Genomic DNA, 16,704 nt, shown 5'->3' on the forward strand with positions numbered 1-16,704 from the left:
TTAACTGCTGTATTCACCATTTTACAAGAATTGTTCTTTTAGAACAGTTTTAAGCATTTCTAGTATAAATTTACATGTTCTTAAAGTGTTTTTCTCTGTTTTTACCATTTTACAAGAATAAATTTACTGGTTTTTACACTGTTTTACAAGAATTCGTCTTTTAGACCGGTTTAAAGCATTTGTAGTCTCAAATTCCTAGTTGTTACTGTGTTTTAATGGAGTTTTCACTGTTTTACAAGAATTCGTCTTTGAGATCGGTTTTAATCGTTTTTTTCATGTCAATTTGCTCGTTTTTAAAGTGTTTTTCTGCTGTTTTACCTTTTTATAAGAATTATTCTTTTAGATTAGTTTTAAGCATTTCTAGTCGAAATTTGCATGTTCTTAAAGCGTTTTTTTCTGTTTTTACCATTTTACAAGAATAAATTTACTAGTTTTTACACTGTTTTAGAAGAATTCGTCTTTTAGATCGGTTTTAATCGTTTTGTGTGTCAATTTGCTGGTTTTTAAAGTGTTTTTCTGCTGTTTTCACCATTTTATAAAAATTGTTCTTTTAGACCAATTTTAAGCATTTCTAGTCGAAATTTAAATGATCTTAAAGTGTTTTTTTACAGTTTTACAAGAATTGTTCTTTTAGACCAGTTTTAAGCATTTCTAAACTAAATTTACATGTTCTTAAAGTGTTTTTTCTCTCTTTATTACCATTTTAGAAGAATAAATTTACTGGTTTTTACTCTGTTTTACAAGAATTCTCAAATTCCTAGTTGTTACTGTGTTTTAATGGAGTTTTTAGCGTTTTACAAGAATTCGTCTTTGAGACCAGTTTTAATCGTTTTTTGTGTCAATTTGCTCGTTTTTAAAGTGTTTTTCTGCTGTTTCACCTTTTTATAAGAATTGTTCTTTTAGATTAGTTTTAAGCATTTCTAGTCGAAATTTGCATGTTCTTAAAGTGTTTTTCTCTGTTTTTACCATTTTACAAGAATAAATTTACTAGTTTTTACACTGTTTTAGAAGAATTCGTGTTTTAGATCGGTTTTAATCGTTTTTTGTGTCAATTTGCTGGTTTTTAAAGGGTTTTTCTGCTGTTTCACCTTTTTATAAGAATTGTTCTTTTAGATTAGTTTTAAGCATTTCTAGTCGAAATTTGCATGTTCTTAAAGTGTTTTTTGCTGTTTTCACAGTTTTACAAGAATTGTTCTTTTAGACAAGTTTTAAGCATTTCTAGTTTAAATTTACATGTTCTTAAAGTGATTTTTTCTGTTTTTACCATTTTAGAAAAATAAATTTAGTAGTTTTTACACTGTTTTACAAGAATTCGTCTTTTAGATCGGTTTTAATCGTTTTTTGTGTCTATTTGCTGGTTTTTAAAGTGTTTTTCTGCTGTATTCACCATTTTACAAGAATTGTTCTTTTAGAACAGTTTTAAGCATTTCTAGTCTAAATTTACATGTTCTTAAAGTGTTTTTGCTGTTTTTACCATTTTACAAGAATAAATTTTCTGGTTTTACACAGTTTTACATTTTCTTTTACAGTTTTAAGCATTTCTAGTATAAATTTACTGTTCTTAAAGTGTTTTCTCTGTTTTTTACCATTTTACAAGAATAAATTTACTGGTTTTTACACTGTTTTACAAGAATTCGTCTTTTAGACCGGTTTAAAGCATTTGTAGTCTCAAATTCCTAGTTGTTACTGTGTTTTAATGGAGTTTTCACTGTTTTACAAGAATTCGTCTTTGAGATCGGTTTTAATCGTTTTTTGTGTCAATTTGCTCGTTTTTAAAGTGTTTTTCTGCTGTTTTACCTTTTTATAAGAATTATTCTTTTAGATTAGTTTTAAGCATTTCTAGTCGAAATTTGCATGTTCTTAAAGCGTTTTTTTCTGTTTTTACCATTTTACAAGAATAAATTTACTAGTTTTTACACTGTTTTAGAAGAATTCGTCTTTTAGATCGGTTTTAATCGTTTTGTGTGTCAATTTGCTGGTTTTTAAAGTGTTTTTCTGCTGTTTTCACCATTTTATAAAAATTGTTCTTTTAGACCAATTTTAAGCATTTCTAGTCGAAATTTAAATGATCTTAAAGTGTTTTTTTACAGTTTTACAAGAATTGTTCTTTTAGACCAGTTTTAAGCATTTCTAGACTAAATTTACATGTTCTTAAAGTGTTTTTTCTCTCTTTATTACCATTTTACAAGAATAAATTTACTGGTTTTTACTCTGTTTTACAAGAATTCTCAAATTCCTAGTTGTTACTGTGTTTTAATGGAGTTTTTAGCGTTTTACAAGAATTCGTCTTTGAGACCAGTTTTAATCGTTTTTTGTGTCAATTTGCTCGTTTTTAAAGTGTTTTTCTGCTGTTTCACCTTTTTATAAGAATTGTTCTTTTAGATTAGTTTTAAGCATTTCTAGTCGAAATTTGCATGTTCTTAAAGTGTTTTTCTCTGTTTTTACCATTTTACAAGAATAAATTTACTAGTTTTTACACTGTTTTAGAAGAATTCGTGTTTTAGATCGGTTTTAATCGTTTTGTGTGTCAATTTGCTGGTTTTTAAAGTGTTTTTCTGCTGTTTTCACCATTTTATAAAAATTGTTCTTTTAGACTAATTTTAAGCATTTCTATTCGAAATTTAAATGATCTTAAAGTGTTTTTTTGCTGTTTTTACCATTTTAGAAGAATAAATTTACTGGTTTTTACACTGTTTTACAAGAATTCGTCTTTTAGACCGGTTTAAAGCATTTGTAGTCTCAAATTCCTAGATGTTACTGTGTTTTAATGGGGTTTTCACCGTTTTCCAAGAATTCGTCTTTGAGACCGGTTTTAATCGTTTTTTGTGTCAATTTGCTGGTTTTTAAAGTGTTTTTTCTGCTGTTTCATCTTTTTATAAGAATTGTTCTTTTAGATTAGTTTTAATCATTTCTAGTCGAAATTTGCATGTTCTTAAAGTGTCTTATTGCTGTTTTTACCATTTTACAAGAATAAATTTTCTGGTTTTTACACAGTTTTACAAGAATTGTTTTTTTAGACCAGTTTTAAGCATTTCTAGTATAAATTTGCATGTTCTTAAAGTGTTTTTCTGCTGTTTTCACCATTTTATAAGAATTGTTCTTTTAGACCAGTTTTAAGCATTTCTAGTATAAATTTGCATGTTCTTAAAGTGTTTTTTTGCTGTTTTGACATTTTTATAAGAATTGTTCTTTTAGACCAGTTTTAAGCATTTCTAGACTAAATTTACATGTTCTTAAAGTGTTTTTTTTCTCTGTTTTTACCATTTTACAAGAATAAATTTACTGGTTTTTACACTGTTTTACAAGAATTCGTCTTTTAGACCGGTTTAAAGCATTTGTAGTCTCAAATTCCTAGTTGTTACTGTGTTTTAATGGAGTTTTCAGCGTTTTACAAGAAATTTCCTAGCAACGAGGGGGAGAGGAGTGGGTGAAATTTCCTTAGCAACAGGGAAGAAGTGAGTAAAATTTTCCTAGCAACAGGGAGAGAGGGTGGGTGAAATTTCCCTAGTAACGAGGCAAGAAGAGGAGGAAAAATTTTCTAGCAACATGGGAAAAGAAGAGCGGAAAATTTCTCTTGCAACGTGGGGAAAAGTGTGGGAATTTCCCTAGCAACAGGGGCAGGAAGTGGAGGAATTTTACCCTAGCAACGGAGGCAAGTGGGGAGAAAATTCCGCAGCAACAGTGAGAAAAGGTGGGTAAAATTTCAACAAGCAAGGTGGGGGCCCTAGCAATGAGAGGAAGGGGGTAAATTTCCCAAGCAACAGAGGAACAGAATTCAGAGGAACATTCACCCCAAGCAAGAGGGCAAGAAGTGTGTAAAGTTCTCTAGCAATTTCCCTAGTGCAGGAAATTTTATTAACAACAGGGACAAAATGTGGGAATTTTACCCTAACAACAAGGGGCAGAAGTGGGGGAAATTTCCTTACCAACAGGGGGGCAAGAGGGGGAAATTTCAAAGCAACGGGTGGACAGAGGTGGGAAATTTCCCTAGGAACGAGGAGCAAGAGTGGGTGAAATTTCCTAGCAACAGTGGCAAGGAGTGGGAGAAATTTTCCTAGCAATAGGAGCACAGGAGTGGGAGAAATTTTCCCAGCAATAGGGGCAAGAAGAGGAAAATCTCCCTAGTAACGTGGTGAAAAAGTGGGGAATTTTATCTAGGAACGTGGGGAAGGAAGTGGGGAAATTTCCCTAGAAACGAAGGCAAAAGAGAGGGAAAATTTCCCTAGTAACGTTGGGAAAGAAGTGGGATAAATTTCCTAGCAAAGGGGCAGGAAGAGGGGGAAATTTCCCTAGCAATGGGGAAGAAGAGTTGAAAAACTTTCTAGCAACATGGGGAAAAAGTGGGGAAATTTCCCTAGCAACAGATAGCAGAGGAGTGGGTGAAATTTCGTTAGAAACGGTGGCAGAAAAAAATATCCCTAACAACGTGGGCAGAAGTGGGTTAAATTCCCTAGCAATTAGGGGCAGAAAGTGGAAATTTTCTAACAACAGGGGCAAGAAGTGGAATTTTAACTAGCAACAGGGGCAGGGGTGAGGGAAAATTCCTTAGCAACGTGGCGAAAGAAGAGGAGAATATTTACCTATCAACAAGGGTTACAGGTTGGGGAAATTTCCCTAGCAACGAGGAGGGATGAGTGGGTGAAATTTCCCAAACAACGTGTGGCAAGAAGTGGAAATTCCCTAGCAACGGGGAACAGAATTCGAGAGAAATTTTCCCAGCAACAGGGGAAAGAAGTGGGTAAAATTCCCTAGCAATTGGGGGCAAGTAGTGGAGGAAATTTCTAACAACAGGGGCAAAAGTGGGATTTTTTCTAAGAACGAGGAGGAAGAAGTGGGGGAAATTTCCCTAGCAACGGGGGCAAGAAAAGAGGAAAATTTCTCTAGCAACATGGGAAAAGAAGAGAGGAAAATTTCCCTAGTAACGTGGGGAAAGAATTGGGGAAAATTTCTTTAGCAACAACGAACAAGGAGTGGTTGAAATTTCCTTAGCAATGGGGGCAGAACAAAGGAAAATTTTCCTAGTAACGTGGGCAAAAAGAGGGGAAAATTTATCTAGCAACGGGGGCAAAAAGTGGGGGAAATTTCCTTACCAACGCTGGCAAGAAGAGGGGAAAATTTTCCTTGCAATAAATTAACTTTCAGTAATGTTTACAGTGTTGAATAATACCAAGTCTAAAAAATATCATTTTTTTTTTTATAAAGAGGTTCTCAACAATATTTCTGAAGTTGTATAATTTATAATTATAATATACAAAAAAATCAAAAATAAAATGGAAAAACTTTCAGCATAGAAGAAAGAATTCAGATGTACACAATTAATATATACTTTATTTCTTCACAAGTTAAACTATATTTACAAATTTTAGTTCCTACCCAGTTGCCACATGGCAATTATTTTCACCTTACAAGTCATTTAGCACAAGCAAATTTTAGTTTGTTTTGGAAGGTGATACATAATAAAATTTCAACCAATCATTTTATATTGAGTGAGAATACATGCATATATGTTCAAATTAACTTCTATACTAGTTAGCAGAATGTCAGTTAGTCAATACTATTTTCCTAAATAATCTGAGACCAATTGAATGGTTAAGATGCCTTAAATTGTCATCTAATTATTGTAATAGTTTAAAGAGAAGTACAGATGGCTTTAAAGGACAAGCACAGGAATGAAATACGTATAGTAAAGCAAATTTTCAGAGTAAAACGTTTGATTACAAAAGTATATAAAGTGTGCATGTGCGTTATAACAAACTATTTATAGCCAGAAAGTTATATTGTGAAATATATGATACAGATATTAGCAAATATACATTCTATGTTTTTCACAAGTATGACAGATTTTTTTATAATACATTTCAAACAGATATTACTTACACATACATAGAGCATTATTTTACTGGTATGTTCACAACACACACACACACACAATATGCAGATTTGAACTTTTTCCACAGAAGCTTAAAAAATATATATTGCATACAAATACTTATATCTAGAACCAGTATAAAATCAGTGATAAAGTGCTGGTACTAAAATTGACCTATTACTATGTAAATCCTCTGCTTTTCCATAGAACTTGTACTCTTCAAATCCTTCAATTAAATTAAGGAAAAAATCAAAATATTGAACACTTTTATTTATGTTTCACCATTGGTTAGCATTCAGACCAGATTTCAAACATAAGTAATGTGTGATAAGAAGCATAATATGAATTAGAAAACATACTTTATTATCATAAAACTTTATTTTAACTGTAAATATAATTTTTATGCAACATGTTTAACACTCATCATAATAGGTTTATTTATCAAAATTCAGATCCTAATAGCTTGAGTTTAAAAGGAAATACATGACATTTCTTTACAGTATGTGCATCAAAAATGATATATACAGGTAGAGAAAACTGGTAAGAAAAGAAAAGAAATATACATAACAATACTGAATCCAGTTATTGAATTTTTAAATAGTTTTTTCTAAAGTTTACACATTACTAGCCCATGCATTTTATTGTTTAATTCACAGATTTCTAAAAATCATTGTTACATATTAATAAAAAAGTATATCCCATCAGATATAAAATGTTTTAGAAATTAAGTTTCTAACAAAAACAATTTGAAAACTCTTATAAAATTGTTTTAAATAACCTGTAGATTTTTACCAACCAAATTATGTAAAGCCTATAGTTAACTAATCTACAACTATTCTACCAATCAAACTATTCTGAATATCCTAAGTTATTTTAAAGTAGTTCTGATTAATTCTCACATTGAACCTTCTTGGCCACTTATTAACAACCTGATATATTTTAAAGTAAAACTAGTTTGGATCTTCTGTAATTATTAAGAACACAATTATTAGTTACATGACATAACTTGTAATTTCTAACCTCTTTGAACACCTGCAACTTTAATTCATTAAATGTAGCAAAATGTAGTATATAATGACCATTCAAATATAAGAACATTACCCTTCCAAATCCTATTATTTTCTGTATGTTATTTTATTAATACATATAATTAAAGAAAATTTATTTCAGTATTTTATTTCAACTCACATAACGTGATATTTCATAGTACATCTGTTTTGCTTTATTAACCTGGGAGAGAAAGATATCGTTTAACTAACAATTCCAGTCCATAAATGATAGCAACAACCATTTACAAAATCTTCCACCATGGACTGAACAGCTAAAACACGAACATTTGGCCTGTTAGGTGTATGGTTTTCTTCCACATGGTGTCTGAACACAAGACACAAATTCTAAAAGCATGGGAAAAAAAAGAAAAAGAAGCTAAGTTTGTTGATCATACAATATATGGCTATTCCCATAACCTAACATATATACAACCAACCACATAAAAAACCACATGCAAGAATTTATGATAAAACAACAACAAAATCAACCTAACAAAATAAAATAAAAACTATATAATTTAAATAAAACTAACAAACTGTTGCAGAAATCAGATAGATACAGACAAAATAGAACGTAAGTTATGCTAGAAACTCTATTACTCAAAAACCGTAACCTAGGGCTTATTACATGTAGTTCACTCTAAAAACTGAAACCTCTTTGCACAACTTTTTCTAAAGCTTCTAAATATGTGGATTCATGTTTGAACTGTTTAATGAAGGCTCGAAAACTTCAAGTTTACTATCTGAATTGTGTCCTTTCTTTCTATATTTGCATCAAGCCTATTCACATAAAGCCTATTGTTAAAAGTAACACTCCTCTGTCTTGAAGTACAACTTCACCTATATATTATCCTATATAGATATGATGTGTAGATTACTTTTACCAAAAGTTTGTTACAATAAAGAGCAATCTTTTCTTATTTTTAAATTATAGACATTAATACCAAAGATATCATTACTTGAATGTTACAATTTTTTTTATTGCTTATAATAAACTTTTCCAATTCTACAAGAAATGACAATTATCTAATAATTTTTGTAATAATTTCATCTATTTTTTAAACAATAATGAATAAAGATTTTAACAATATCAAGTGTTACACATATAGAGTTCTTTTTTTAATATAATAACTGGAGATATGGTAAACAGAATTATATACTTTCTGTAATATATGTAATGAATATAGCTACATAATCATGTCTTTTAGGAAATTCCATATATACATTATATATATATATATATATTTGATAGTATGTGTATTTATATCAACACTTCATATATATACATACATACATTATATATATATATACTTTGTTAGATGATCGCGTATTTATTTATATCTTTAAGAATAATTCATTTTTTCACTGAATTTTTACAATCATTGTCATTTTAGATAAACTAATGAAAGCCTTTTTATAAGTAGAATTGTCTCACAGAATAAAGTGTTTACAGAAACCTATCCCATCCCATAACCATATAAAACTCTACCCAACTATCTTGTAAAATAAAAACTCATGAAAACAAATGACACACATGCTATTCATTACATTACTCAATAAGTTAGTGTAGTAATTTATCCAAATCACTATAATTTGTGATGTAATATGCCAACATAAAAATAGATATTTCAAACATTCAGGAAAAGAATAATGATTATGCTCCTGAGTGTAACTATTTAAAAATGTAACCAAACTATTTCTGATAAAGATTCATATTTAAAACAAACAATAAAAACTTTGTTCAAAATAATATAAAATTAACTAACTAAACTTACAGTTCTATAGGTATGAAGGTTCACTGAGAGTAAAATAAAACATCAGGACATCTGGTATGTAGAACAGTCTAAAATAAAATAATAAATAAAATGAATATTCAACAAAAACATGAAAGAACATGCCAAATTAAACTCATACAGAAACTTTACACTCAAGTACACAGATTATTTAAAGCTGACACATATGACAATATGCAAAAATGATGAGATTTTGGAAGTTTGATTAAAAATTCTTTCAGCAATTGTAATAAAATGACTAAAGTATAGAATGTAACAAGGATGGTACTATAACACTTCAGTTCTTATTTCAATAAACATTGATTTAATTGTTACGTTACAATATTTACGAGTTACTTAAAATATCCGATAAAATATATATTCAGATTTTTTTCCATTTTTAGAAAAATGGTGCAAAATAGTGCACTAAGCATTTCAGAACATCATTTACATGTTGCACAGTACTTACTCATAATTCTCTGATATCCTGATGCTTACACAGTAAGTCATGAGACTTAATGAACAAGCAAAATTTGCTAGACTATCTTCCTGCTAGCTAATGATGAAAATTTAGCTATGGGGAGATGGAAAGTTTTTCAGAGATAAACGAATTTTCAAAATGTAATATTCAAACCAGGCAAACTTACCCTGAAAATAAGGGGTGGAGAAGTATGATGATAAAGAGGCCCGTAGATAAAGTAGTCTTTGGTGTAAATACGGAGAAAAGAATCAGATTATACTACCCAGTGACAAAGATGGAGGATATAACTGAGAGAGCAGGAGTTTTGATAAAAAGAGCTAGCAGAAATGCAATTTTTGTAGTGCATGTAGGAACTAATGATGTAGGGAAGAATAGGTCAGAGAAGCTAATAAGTACAAGGGGTTGATAAAGGCATTTAAAGAAATAATTCATAACTTAATTTTGTCAGAGATACTGCAAAAATTAACTGTTGGATTGAACCCATAAGTAGGTCACTAGGACTAAATGGTAGGCTTGGGTTAGTATGTAAAGATGAGCAGATTGGCTATATAGACTTATGGAATCAGTTCAATGAAAGAAAGGAGATTTTTGGAATGAATGGTTTACATTAAAATAGGGTAGGAGCTGGCTTGTTTCTTAAGGCTATTAACTCAGCTGTAAGGGAAGTTTTAAACTAGGACTAGATAGTGGTGGAAGTAAGAAAAGCTAAATACAAAATGAATAAGAGAAACTTAAAAGTTTAGCACAGAAAATCAATATAAAAGTAGTTATAAGAATAAGCTTACTTGTTACTATTGTAATGCTACAAGTACAAGAAATAAAACAGAGGACTTTAGAACACTAGTAGAAATGGTGGATTTTGATATAATGGGAATAACTGAAACATGGTTAAATGTAGATGATTCTGATGACAAACTACTTTGAAATACAGGGTTACAGGTTATTTAATAGGAATAGAGTATTAAAGAGAGAGAGAGGAGTGGCTTTATATGTAAAATGTGAGTTAGATCATGTTGAATTTTGAGAACATCAAAGATAATGGCAAGAAGATTGTATCCACTTGTGTTTTCTATTAGTGTATATAAAGAGAAAAGGCTTCAAGTGAGAAAATTATTACAGACTACCAAATGATACTGATTAATTTAGTGAGAAACTTTACAATGAGATTAAGATTCCAACTGTTAAAGAAGTCATAATTTCAGGCATATAGATTTGGAAATGCTAGAGTCAAACCAGAAGAATGAATGGTTCATGGAAAATGTCCAGGATGGGTTTTTTCCAACAATTAGTCAAACCACCCACTAGAAAAAAAAAAAATGCTATTTTAGGTCTATTGTTAACTTTAAATATATATTTAATTGAGAAAGGTGGAAACTGAGTGCAAATGATCATTGTTGTATTAGGTTTGAGGTTTTGCTGCCTCACGAAGATTAGGAATAACGATAATATGATTACAAGTTTCAAAATACAAATTTTGAAGAAAAGCCAGAACAATTATCTGATCAGATGCAGAAATGTTTTAAAGATTCAAGATATTCCTTCTAACAAAATAGGGAGTAGCTGCAAGTAAAGACAGGTTGGCTTACAAAGAGTTTAAGAGATAAATTAAAGAAAACAATATAAATTTAAGTAATTTAAATTGACTGGTGTAACAGGAGTATTAAAAGATTATAGAAGATCTAGAAAGTTTATAAAACAAAAATCAGGACATTAAAACAGATGTTTGAGAAAAGGTTGGCTGAAAATGTAAAATTAACAGTAAAGATTTCTTTAAGTACATTAAGGGTACACAAAATATAATGGGGTAGGAGTCTTGAAGGATATAAAGAAAGGCTAGAATTTGATGATTATGATATGATTAGGTTATTAAATTTTTGCATATTCTTCTGGTTTTACAAAATGATTTAAACAGTATTCCACATCACGAACAGTTGATAAATGGAAATGAGATCATACAAGGTGAATGCATTAATTTTGAGCTAGTTAAGAAAAATTTGAAAGTTTAAAAAAGCGAGATAATACTTCCCCATGGTATTTGAAGGAAATTAAAGACTGCATATATGAGTCACTTATTATTTATTGTTGGTCCTTGAAGAGCAGGCAGGTACCACAGTAAACTAATGTAGTAACTCCTCTTTTCAAGAGGGTGATAAAAACTGTCCCAGTAATAACAGACCCATTAGTCCTAATGTAGATGAGAATCAGGGTGTAGATTTGGTACATCTGGGTTTTAAGAAAGTATTTTACCAAGTGCAATATAAAAGTTGTATTAAAAAAAAAAATCAAAAAATTATTTCTATAGGTGTGGAAATTAATAAATTGGATAGAAGAGTGGCTAGATGACAGAAAGCAGAGGACTGTTACAAATGGAGCTCAGTCAATTGGATTAATGTTACACATGGGGTACACCTCAAGGCTTAATCTTTGGAACCTTCTCTTTTGACTTGCAACAATGGCGTAGACAATAAATTAGTTAAACTTGCAAATTATATTAAGGTCTTAGGTGTTGCTAGCTGTGAAGAGGATGCTGCTGATTTACAAAAGGATCATGGCAGATGATTTCAAATTACAATAAGTGTATGATAATGCTTGTGGGTTATCCAAATACGAATTAAGTATAACTTAGATGGGAGTAATCTTAAGTATTATGAAGAAAACAGATCTTGGTGTAATAGCTAAAGCCATCCAAATAGTGTGCTGTTGCTAGCTTTAAGGCAAATAGGATTTTAGGTCCCATCTAGAGAAATACTGAATATGTCTAAATTTTGTGTGGTGTGTAAGGCGTGCATGCATGTAGAAGAATAGCTAATGCTGTGACTACACATTATTGAAATCAGTCTGAAAAGAGAGGAATAGGAACTGACAAATAACTACAATAACTAAAATAATGAAGATGGGTGAATCAGAATGTGTAAATAAGCATTTGTATTCATTATTCAAAACTTTGATGAAGGAACTTTCATAAGACATTCACAGGATTAAGCAGATCAATCTCCAAATCTCCTGTTTTTTTTTGACACCAGTAAGTGATGAGAGTGGAACTCCAATGAAAACGTACATCACAAATATCCCCATTTTGTGGAAAAAGTTTTGGAACTACCAGATTCAAAACCAATCAAATTTCAATGATGAACAGAATATCAAAGCAAAGAATTTGATGAACCCAAGAAACACAAAGGGAAAGATTCTACAGATTAACAAAACTCTGAAATGACTAACAAAAACTGAAACAGAGAAGTCACCCAGAAAAAAACCATCAATGAATGAGTCAAAGATCCACACTAGGCCATACTAAAAGTATGAATAGCTTTAGTGAGCATAAATAAAAAATGCACATGCAAGACCCTAGAAACGAATGATGACCAGAATGAAAATGAAGTCCTAAAACCATATTAACTTCTGTTGACCAGCAAACTATCAATTAAAGGGAAACAAGTTAAAGTGAAATATCAAAATTAACAAAAACGAAGAGGTTCCATTTTTCTTTTTTTGAAGATTCACACACACACACAATCTGATAATGATAAATTCACTTTTTAAAAAATAATTTATAAACAGTTTTGTCAGATATGAAAGACTGTTTGGCATAGATAACATTATTAATTAATTAATTTTGTGTTTGCAATTTATTCATGTAGAGGCTATGGAAATTTCTAGAGGCCTATAGATGTATAAATACCTGCAACCAGACAAATGGAAACAGAGCATAAGTCATGTGAAAAGAATATCAGTGACAGAAATGTTAGAAAACAAAGTTAACTGTTGTGGGAGTTAATGGCCTAAAGATTGATATTCTAGAGCCAGATTAACAGTTTGAAAGGGTTAAGTAGAATAATTTGTCTTGTCAAAGGATGTTTCAAACTAATTGAATCCACTTGTGTAGACTTTGACAAAAGCCAGAAAATTAATGAAGTTCAAGATACAACTGCAGTAACTCACACAGTATAAATTAATTTTACAGATAAAAGAGAAAATAATAGAATTGTAAAGTAACTGAACTAGCCTAAACAGGGTTTTGACATGAAGCAAACTGTACAGTGTTTAAGATACAACAATGATCTCCATAGAGTAAATAATGTTTGTATATACGCATATATATAATATATTTATTTTAAAACAAGTGGAGTGCATGCTGTTCCTTTATTGTCAAATTTATCACCAACAAATCATAGACACCTACTGTACAAGAATCCTTAGCCCAACACACTTGTATATCTATCTGCAATACTTTATAAACTACTAAAAATAGTTCCCAACAGACTTGTAACTTCTATATTTCATACTGCATATACATCTCTAATAAAGGTTTCCTCCTTACCGATTCAAGCTGTCTACAAACTTGTACATTCTGTTATCTCTTTAAAAAATGAATACTCTAACACAGCTCAATAGGCAACAGAGTCAAGGGATAATTGAAGCAATAGCAGTAAGACCCATAGATGGTAAAGATAATAAACTGTGTATGCGTGATTGTTAGTAAAATAATAATGAGAACAGCTAGTAATGGTAAAAGAGAAGAATGTCTTAAAAAATTATAACAATTATATAAATATAACAATTATAACAATATAGAGTAGAAAATGATAATGATGGGACAAAGTAAAATCTCTTCTCACTAATACTTATTATAATAATTTTAATAATTATTATAATAATTATAATACTTTTATAATAATTTATTATTATAAAAGTAAAAAAACTTAGAAAGGAAAGAGGAACATGAAGTGTATGTATACAAAACTAGTTTAAAAAGCATCTGCAACCTCAGTATTATAAGAATGTGGAAGAAGTAAGATTCAAATGCAGAAAACATTTCATATGACAAGCACCCACAGACAGAACTGAAGCATGTTCAGTAGGGTAAATACAGAGCATATCTGAGAGCAAACAAAAGACCAGTAGAAAAGTCATCAGGAGATTATAACAGACAATATCAGCTCTTCATATTCTAAAGGTGATTAGGTGTGAGCAAGAAATCAATCATTATAAAAATAAATAGAATAAAATGATGTGTAATGCAAATTAGGAATCTTCATGACTTGTACCAATAGTTGCATAACAAATAAAATCACAGTAAAGATAACAGCAAGAATGTCAAAACAAAAATATAAATTAATGTTGGGAAATAGAGTTTATGCAAGATTCCCTATCACATCACATGTGTAGCGACTTCGCATGAAAGGTAGGAGGTTGGAGAATTATGGGTAATGCATATGCTGCATCATGTAAAAGACAATAAGAAATTATCAGTCATGTTTTGTTTACAGCAAAAGCCTTCAATGTTTCATAGGTAAGCCAAGTTACTATTTTATCTTACTAATTAATATAAAATGGCATACACAGCACTTTTAAATTTTCTTAAAATTAATAAATTAATATTACATCATGAAATATTTTTCCATGAATCCTACTTACAAGAACTTGTTAGGTATATTAGGTCTGCATATTAGGTATATTAAAACCTAATGTTTTATATACTTCCATTTATAAGTACATCTTGCAAAATAGTCTCCAAGTAATTAACATATAGCTCAAATAGCAGTAGTGACTATACATAATAGAAGGTCCTAGTAAAACATTTTAAATAAAAGGACTTCATACTGCTTCATTCTGCTTATATAGTAGTCATCTTGAAAGCAGCGTTAAAGAAGCTGTAACTGATTAGACAACACCAACACACACATAATAGTGACTTGCCTAGTACCATGACATACGTTTATGGTATATATCTTTGTTAGCTACCACTACAAAATTCATTATAAAACACAACGTCTGAGAACATATTAAAATATAAAACCATCAATATAAAACTCTGAAACAATATAAATGCACAAGAAAAAATTTTAAATTTCAGTCACATTAAATTTACCTACCATATAAATGATATTCCCATCAGGTGACACTGAGGAAGTACACATGCGAGTCTGCATATTTGGCACTGTTAAAACTTCGGGGTTAAGCGTTGGTACCACGAAAATGTGCATGTTGTCGAAAACAGAGAGTTGAGGATCAAGGTCACTCAAAGTTACAGTCTTTACTAGTTTCATCAGCTCTGTGAACTCATTATAGTTGATGGTATTGGATGACTGTAGTTGTTGTGAAAATTAGGATATTTTGTTAGTGACATGATTTTATTTAAATAGTTGTCATCTAAAATTTGAAATAAAGTTGAGATTGAATCTGAATATTTAGCAACAATCTTGTTGCACTACTTACAATGACTGAATTTTAAAACAAAAATAAAATAACTAAAACTTGCACTTCCACCAAACAACTGGTATAAATTATTCTCTTCAATAATCAATGAAATGAGGACAGATTAGTAATTGAAAATGTAGTAGTGAAACATTTAATGCATCTGTGATTATATGATCATTTTCATAACATAATGAAACAAAAATCTTAAAGGAAATAAAAATGTTTAACCTACTTTCATAGTTTTACCTTATTTGGAAAAGTGCACAAAATTAAGATAAATATCTGAAAAACTTCACTAGTAGTATCAGCAAAGAACACAATTTAAAGAAAACACAAAAAACTGAATATTTCATAATTAAAAGAAATCCTTTATGAATTGGAGTGTTGTAAAAAAGCCATTTCTGATGTACAGTGATGATTTAAAAACTGGAAAAATTATCATAAAAATTCTAAATTTGTGTTTATCTCTTCTAGTTATAACAAATACAAGAATTTTAATTTAAGATAGTTGGATATGAAATCCCTTCATTTCAGAAACTCAAAGAACATATGTCCATTCACTACTAGGCAATAAGAAACAAGATGAAGTTAACAGATTACCTATAAGCTCTGTATAGTTAAAGTTCACAATCATACTGATCTGTTGACAACAGTAAACCATGTCATGCACAACAATACTTAAGATTTTGTAATTTTACAATATGCACTAAGAAACCTAGAAATAAAAGTAATAATTTTTTTTTTCACACTTTTGGAAGCCTTTCATAATGCATGTGCTAAAGCTTGACACATACTCGAAGAATGTTTACTCTAGAAGAAAGTTCCTCTTTCATATATTTTGTTTAATAATTTGTAATTAACGCGCTACCTATTCTTTAAGTGTTAAACAGATATTATAAAAATTTGTAATAAATTACAATATTTTATCAGTAATGTTGAAATACTGATACAAAAAATTAAAAGTTAATTTTAGTTTATTTAAAGTTTCTTTATTAAATCCATTAATCTGTAACAAATAACGATGTATTAAATAAATAGAAAGAAATAAAAATTAGAGCAATTTTACTTGAGATTTGTAATAACGTCATTTAACAACTTGGCACTACTTTATGCAGATGTACACCTTGCAGCACATAAAGGTTTGTGTAGAACATGATTGTCACAGTAGACTTCATGAATGAGTGACAGTTGGGAGCTATACTGGTATAGTTCATTTGCTATGCTATCAATTAGTGCCTTTCTACCATATCTGGAGCTGAAATGCTAATTTCAAGAGGCAAGTTTTCAACTTACTTACCCCAAAATGGTACTAATTTATTTCCTTTATTCTTATTT

At 30.1% G+C, this 16,704-nt stretch overlaps 1 long non-coding RNA gene across 1 annotated transcript; it reads right to left on the reverse strand.

The window, feature by feature from the left end:
* Positions 1 to 5,308: 5,308 nt before the first annotated feature.
* On the reverse strand, positions 5,309 to 8,762 carry LOC143237110 (uncharacterized). Its single transcript, XR_013019869.1, has 2 exons — positions 8,694 to 8,762; positions 5,309 to 7,263 (listed from the first exon to the last, which is right to left on the reverse strand). It is a non-coding gene; the product is annotated as an uncharacterized LOC143237110 (long non-coding RNA).
* Positions 8,763 to 16,704: the final 7,942 nt, after the last annotated feature.

This window comes from Tachypleus tridentatus, chromosome 2 (assembly GCF_004210375.1).
Source record: "Tachypleus tridentatus isolate NWPU-2018 chromosome 2, ASM421037v1, whole genome shotgun sequence".
Lineage (NCBI taxonomy): Eukaryota > Metazoa > Arthropoda > Merostomata > Xiphosura > Limulidae > Tachypleus > Tachypleus tridentatus.